We start from the raw sequence: 7,846 nt of genomic DNA, 5'->3' as shown, positions 1-7,846 counted from the left end.
TACAATTCATTTTACATGTTAAGTTTTACGCGTCCATGTTGTCAGTTGAAATTCTTTATTCTAGAACATGAAATCAAAGTCAAATTGTTAATCTTTCAATTAAGTCACTGTTTAAAATTGACTGTAAAACCCAGTTTTTCATAACTGTAGTCCCGCTTGATGAATATCATCTGGCAGCTGATAAGAAAGATGTTTGCCTTTTCTTGTGGGAGTGTACACGATAATGGCGTGGTCTCTTTTCATAATTACATTAAAATGTTGGAACGGCTTTGACATGTCAGTAGTCATTGCTTGTTTCAGGTACGTTCCCTCCCTGCCCCTCTAAACTCCACTATACTAAACTATACAATTTGGACTTACAACACTCTAGTTAGTTTATTACCTCAACTGTAACCTGCTTGACCAATTCAATTTGCTGTGATGGATCCCTTATTAAATTTCTCTTATATCCATTCTACCGCTCCTTTACACCAGACTGGCCAGTAGAGGATGGGCTCTCCCTCGATAGCCGGGTTCCTCCCGAGATTTCTTCCCGTTGGGGAGTTTTTCTTGCCTCTGTTTGATGTTTTTTCCCCCCACTGGGAGTTTTTACCTGATGTTATTTGTATTGGTGGGTTAAGGCCTGGTTTTTGCTACACTCTTGCTCTGTTAATGCTCTTGCTCTGTTTTTGCTGTTTTCTGCCACTGTGTAAAACGTCTTTGTGGCAGTTTTCTGAAAAAATCGTTAACAAATAAAATAGATTTGATATCCGAAAATTACTTCCGGAACAGATTTTGACTTGCCTCACTCAAAAACCTTTTTATTTTAGTTCTTTATTTTATTTTAATTTTTTAGAAATAATTCCTATGATGGTTGTCAAATTGCTCTGTGCTTTATGGAACTTAGTAGAGGACTGAATTGCGTGTGTACAAACCTGAAATAGCTTATTTATTGACCATGTTACATTTATGATACGTTACATGTACAATATACCGACTCTCCCCTAATCAAACAGCATCAAGTTTAAATTGGCTGATATCAGCTTGTGGTAAGTTTGTTTTTGCTAACTTTCCTGCTGCTATATGCCATGACCTGTGTATGCATAATATTGCTGACATACCTCTATTGCCATCATATTATCACCATAGGACATTTAGGGACATTTAACATTCATACATCATGTTATATGTTATTGTGAATGCATCCGTCAACATATTTTTCCCCTAATACAAATGTACCGTCAACATATTCATACCATTGGTGTTATAATTATAATGGTGTTATAATTATATTTGGAGCACATGTTTCTGTCCACTGCTGCCGATTACGTCATAACAAATACTTCAGGCTACCAAAGAATACGTCTCCCCATTGGACATTTAGGTACAGCCAATAAAAAAATTGGATACACATGCAAAATTGACAATTATGTCCCTGTCCCCTTCCTCTTGTGACCCTGCAGTAAACTCACTGCTTGATCAATTAACCACCATGGAACACCCCTTTTAGGAGGGGTGTTGCTTCTGCTCTGACATTAAAAATCCATAGGATTGGTCTGTGGCTAATCCATATTTTCTGCCTGGTGCAGAAGAGCGAATCAAACACCCGGCATGGCTTCATAATCATGTTCTAGCTCCTGGAGCTTGGGAGTAATGGACGAAACAGACGTGGCTGTGGTACAGCCGCAGAGCTGTCACTTCACAGATGACTCTGTGGCACAGATGACACAGAGCTGACTGTTTTCCAGTGTAAAATTGACAGGACAGAAGCTGACAAAATGAATTTTCTGCCGTTGTACCGCAGGCATGTCTCTTCCGTTCGCTTTCTCTTAAATAAATAAAATGATTCACAAAATTACATTTAACAATATGTAATAGGAGAGGCTATAACCCCTACAGCATCCTGCTGTGCATTCGTTCTCAGTGTTCTGACACCTGTAATGGTCTGACTAATCCTGACAGTGCCAGTGCCCTCTCTGGCCTGCAGCCTCGCAGGCCAGGAGTTTTGGCAGCAGCAGCAGTGCCCTTTGAGGAGGGATTTCAGTCAGTAGAATTCTCTCCATCCCACTGTAAGGTGAATCCGGTACCAGCTGGTGCCAGGGCAGAGGGAGCATGCATGCTTATATAGAATTTTTATTGAATTGCTTAGAAGTGACATCACCAAAATGGGATGGGCCGAAAATGTATTGATTGGGCACTCTAAACTGAGAGAAATAGAAAATAGTACTTACATTTTTTAGTATATTGATTACTCTATACACTCAAATGTGATCGCAATAAACAAAAAAATGCCAGAGTGCTTGTATGCAGAGTTTGTTCAGAATGTTACTTTTAAGATACTGAGATCAGTAGTGGTTTTCTCTTGAAGACTTCCATTTCCTGTCTTTAAGCGTCATTCAGGAATTTTCAAGCCACTCCATCAGTCCTCATCAATGACAGAATGAGGGGCAAATCATGATGGACACAGCTTCCCTTCCTTTGCTTTCCAAAGAGGGCTCAGTGCATGCCTCACTGAAAATGAAGGCAGCCAAGAAGCCTGTGGGTGGCAAGGAACATATTGCTTCCCTCAATTCCAGAATAAAAATTTAAATGGGAAGTTTCAATTTTACAGGCAGTTTTAAAATGTAATTATATTTTGCAGGGATCAGCCGTGAGCGACTGTAATCTGTGCTCAATGATGGGGGATCAAAATCAAAATCTTTTCCCTGAGTTGGCCAAAGACAAAGAGCAGTGATGAACATACTTGGTTAAATTGAACTAGAAGCCAGTGAAGGTTATACTCATTCTTTGGCTCACCTAACATGGACATCTATGAGAAATATTGTCTCCTTGTCTCTTGGGAAATCAGTTTTATCACTGGGTTTGTCACTAAGAATGCCAGAAAGGTAATTTAAAGGAAAGAGGAAAAAGAACTTCATACGAATATACTTAAATGAAAACATCATAAAATGGTATGCTGGGAGTTTGACTATATATTTGAAAATAGACTTTCTCCGGGATGAAACATCATTAACACTTACAAATTATCCAGGAATAATGTTACACCAAAGTTTTGCAGAATACTGAATAAAAAAAATAGAACAGTTAAATATGTTCCTATGAGAGAGTGAGATTGACTATTAATGATAAAGAACTCTGGCATGAAGCCACTTCTAAGAGGGTGACTGTCACTGATCACAAACTGGACAACAAAGCTTCTAATGAATTATCCTTTCATTCCACAGATGTGAGCAACCGGTCCTTTTAACTCTGCATAGTTCGCCCGCCAATATCATTCACTGTTGAAACCCAGGAAAATGGGTGAGTCAACAACTGAGTAGAAGGCATAGCAAAGAGAGGCTAATTTGGCAATGCTTTTCAGTCAACGGTAACTGATAGGTTTCCTACACAATGGGAGTCCTGGGTAATCAAGGTTCTGTGTTCAACCATGATGGTGAAGGTCTGAAACTCTGCACAGTACTATTTCTTAAAAAGCACACAGTGAGTAAAAAAGATGTGCTTACTGGGTCAGTCACCTCTTAACTAGTCTGAAGCTACCCAGCAGCCACTGCGACCGTCAACTCTGTTACCTGCCACTACCACCACTTTAATAGTAGCCTGATACCAACTTAGAATGCAGCATCAGTGATTTATAGATTTACTGACATATGATTCATTTATAGATTTACTGACATATGATTCATTTAGTTATTCAAAGGAATTAATCTTTATGGAACGTTTCACTCTTACCCAGGGATTTATTTATTTATTTTATTGCAGAAGTGCATGCTATCACTCTCTAGTGTGACCTGTCTCTCACCTGACTTGATTCAAACGCACGGCTTGCATTCCACCACCATCCTGAGAGAATATGGTGATCGCTCTCCCAGGGCCCCCTTTCCCACTGTGCAGAAATTTAAACGTGTGATCTGCCAGATAAAATGCAATAGGAATGCAGTCAATGGAATGGCAAGTCTCATTTTGCTGAGGTTTTTCAATGGCTCCCATGTGATTTTTTTTTTTTTTTTTTTTGAGAAACATTTTATCTGGAATGTCCGGTGACTAGGTGAACCACAGCTGAATATTTTAGCAATGTTGTTGATTCTTACATCAGCTGTCTGAATGTGGGTTCAAGTATAGCTGATGGGGTAATCATAAAGCACATTCAAGAGCCTGGGGGATTGATTTCAGTCTATTAAATCATCATATTCAATGTACTGTGGTTTGGTAAAAAGTTGCCTGTAGCTTCTCTCATCCACTGATATTCCTGAGAGGATATTGGGTTCAGCCTCCCTGTTCACGGCCTGGCTTTGTTGCTCCACATCGGCAATGAACGATGATCTGCCTGTGGAACTAGCGAGGTTGGAGTTCCAAGCTAAATTATTCATAAGCCTTTAGTGATGTCAGCCATTATGCCAATGCACATTTAGAAGATTTAAAATTGGTTGCTGCTGCGGACTATTGGGGGAAGGAGGGGAAAAACAAAGAGGTGAGACAAATTGGCTGTGTAACGATCCTTAATGCAAGGGAATAGGACAGCAAATTGTCTGTGGGCATATCCAATATCAAATTAAAATGGCAGTGTTTAGAATTTCATCAAAATGACACAAGGTCAGAGGGATTTTAAATGGCTAAGTGAGGGAAATGCTCATTAAATTAAACTTCATTACCTAGGCCCCACCAAGGTGTTCCTTTTGTCATTTAAGGCAATATAGGAAGTGTCCACAGAGACGACAGTAATAATTGCTTAATGCACAAATGTATGCATAAGGAGTTGGACGCATAAATTACTCCCACCATGTTACACAGCACTGTCAAAATAAATGCCTTCCCTCCAGTTGCTCCTTGCCCAATTATACACATTTACATTTTTTGTAAGCGCAGCTTTGATGAATGGCTCGGCTGATCCTGCATGTAGTCACACACACCTAATATAGTTTTTTTGGCTATTTGTCTGGAAGGGATTGCCATTTTGCAATGGCGCTGTAGATGAAAGCGGGAGGTCTCGGCTTACGTGAGGCATCGCAATCCAAGACCGTCATGCCAAGTTATGCAATTTTTATGCAGCAGGAATTTCAATTTACTGCAATATCACTCTATTCCTCACTGCTTAATTTATGCTATTTTAGCCTCGGCTCTTCTTAATCAGAGACAATGCTGGCGAACGCTAGAGCATATTACATAGTGAGGGAAAGATCGGCGGTGTTTTTCTGTGGAGTGTAAATAATCATGATGAATAATTGCACGACACTGTCGGATGCTCTGCGGTAATTTAATTTGATTTCAAATAGTGCCTTTTTAAATTGAATATGAAGCTTTCATTATTTGTGTCTTGTCTGCTTCTGCTCTGTGTTCAGAATGATGATCTATAGGGCCTGGAAGCAACATCCTTTTCTTAATCTAGATCCCACTACTGTCGAAGGAAAATATTTATAAAATGCCACTTATAGGCAAACCTTTAATGTTGCACTACAGTGTGTGGTGGCACCACGTGGCACCAGTCAATTCTAAGCAAGAATTGTGTGATGTTTCTTGCCATATACACTATATAAGCTGCTACGACTTCTCTGAATTATTTTGTAATACTGGGGGAAGAAAGAGATGGAGCCGATCCGTATTACAAAAATACCATGCATGAATGAACTTTGGCATTTTAGGTCATTTTTTCCACCTTTGTATCTGTGTGGGAGAACACCCAGAAGGACAGAGCTGGAGCCAGGGGCTGTAATAACCCCTCAGCACTGGGAGAACCCTGGTGCATAATGCAAGTAAAATGTCAACATGATAAATCTGACCTTTACAGGAGCCTTTTGTGGTAGCCAACCTGTGTACTTGAATTAATAATCAGATCTATCAAATAGTTTTGGAATAATTGCTGTCAAAAGGATGGCAATAAATCCTCACATGGCAGTCTTTGGGGGTCTATAAATCTACCTTAAAAAGTTACGGTTAATATATATTTTCCCTTTCATCGATGCTGCAGGAAAGCGTGACTTTATGATGGCTAAGTCACTTGTTAAACCATCTCCAGCTCGCATGGGGCTCGGCTGGCAATCAATCTCGTCGCTCTGGATGTTATTTTATGGCTTAAAGTGGCCCTTCCCCCGCGTGTGCATTTGGTCAGACAACCTGATGCTAACGTAGCAGGCCTAAATTGGTCCTGGGGGAAGTCTCTGGTGAGTGTGGGCCACCTTCAGCGGGGTACGCAGGGGTAGTCTGGTTAGGTTTCACGTTTTTTCTGGTTGTTCACAGTGAACAGCGCAGTCCTGTCTTAACCTGCTAATCTGACTCTGCACTTACCTGTGCCCCACATGTGCTGCCTATGTGGGTACTGATAAAACCAGGATAAGAAAACATTGAGCCTTTTCTGAGGGATACTACGTCACCTTGTGAGTTGTCCTTCATTTCCCTACCTTTGATCAGTATTTATAAGTGATAAGTCATATTTGTATGGGTAAAGGGTACTGCCCCAGTGACACGCCATACGTTAGATACCTCTATTGGTACAATTGTTGCAAACTTTTGCTGACAGTGTAAGGAACTAGACATATAACTCAGAGGTTGCAGGTTTGAGTCCCAAACAAGGCATATCCACTGTACACTTAAGCAAAGTACTTTACCTGAATTTCTTCAGTGGCTATTCAGCTGTATTAACAGATAGTGTGTTGAAACTTTAGCTATGTATGGTAAGTCACTCTGAGTAAAGAGCTAAGCAAATAGTAACACATTTTTTAAATTATACTCTGAACAGGTTCTGAATGTGACTGGCTGTTTATTGGAGGGATGAACAATATTGCCAACGTAGATTAATGTTATGCATTTAAAAATAGATGTGCATGAGAGCATCATCTGTTGTTTATTACAGTTTCCATACTAAAACAAGGAGTGGATAGCTGAGAGCCCTCCATTCCATGTAGGAAGATGCACAATGGCAGATGGCACAAATCCTGACTATTAGTGTTGCTGCAACTTGATTCAAAGCTATTTGTCCAAAACAGCGAGTCATTGTTTTTGGTTTGTTTTCTTGTGGATTTAAATAAAGGCATGGCAGTGGAATCTGAGAGAGAGAGAGAAAGGAAGAATAAAGTAATTGAGAGTGATGACCGCCAAAAGCACTCGGAACAAGTGGCAGAATTACAAATGACAGTTATTATTCCTTTCATTGTAGAAGGGGAGATGGATGAAACATGTCCAGATACAGGTAATCTGATTACTGAGCCATTAATAAAACATCATTCATTAAGTGCTTTAATCAATTTCCAGTCAGTGTCAAGAGCTGGGACTATGGCTTGATTCATCTCCTCAGTTTGCATAAAACCAAAGCACCCAAAGGCTCAGCGCAGTCTATTTTTGCCCGTGTTTTTTTTTTCATCATTCTCTTTTGTTTCGTATACTTGGCAGTGGTTACGCCTTTGTTTTATTTTCATGAACTTAATACAACCAGTTCCTCATTTTATCCTCCAATAAAAGTTTCACAACAGCACCACCGCCATCTTCTGTCACTATATATATTATTACTTCACCCTTCTGCTTCAACCATCATGCCCTGGTTTGTTTTCTCCCATTTGTATAATTTCAGAATCGCAGAGTCGACTGCTGAATTCAAAAGGGCTTTAACTTTGTGGAAGTCTAATGAAGGTTATCGACAATCGCACCAGCCAGGTCTTTGCCAGTTGGAGCTGTAATTGCAGGCCAAGGATGAGCTGGACGACAATGGCAGCAGAGGGCCTTTCTCCCCAGGGAGCTTCATTATCTCTAGCTGTATTAAGTTAAGTATTTAAAATGGTTAATTATGCTCAGAGCCTGACATAATTTTACTTCTTAAGTGCTACAGGATAGCAAGTGATATTCCATCGGGAGCTCTGAGCTCCATTTGAACTTTTTGTAC

Source organism: Anguilla anguilla, chromosome 11 (genome assembly GCF_013347855.1).
Source record: "Anguilla anguilla isolate fAngAng1 chromosome 11, fAngAng1.pri, whole genome shotgun sequence".
Taxonomy (NCBI): Eukaryota; Metazoa; Chordata; class Actinopteri; order Anguilliformes; family Anguillidae; genus Anguilla; species Anguilla anguilla.
This window is presented reverse-complemented; position numbering follows the sequence as displayed.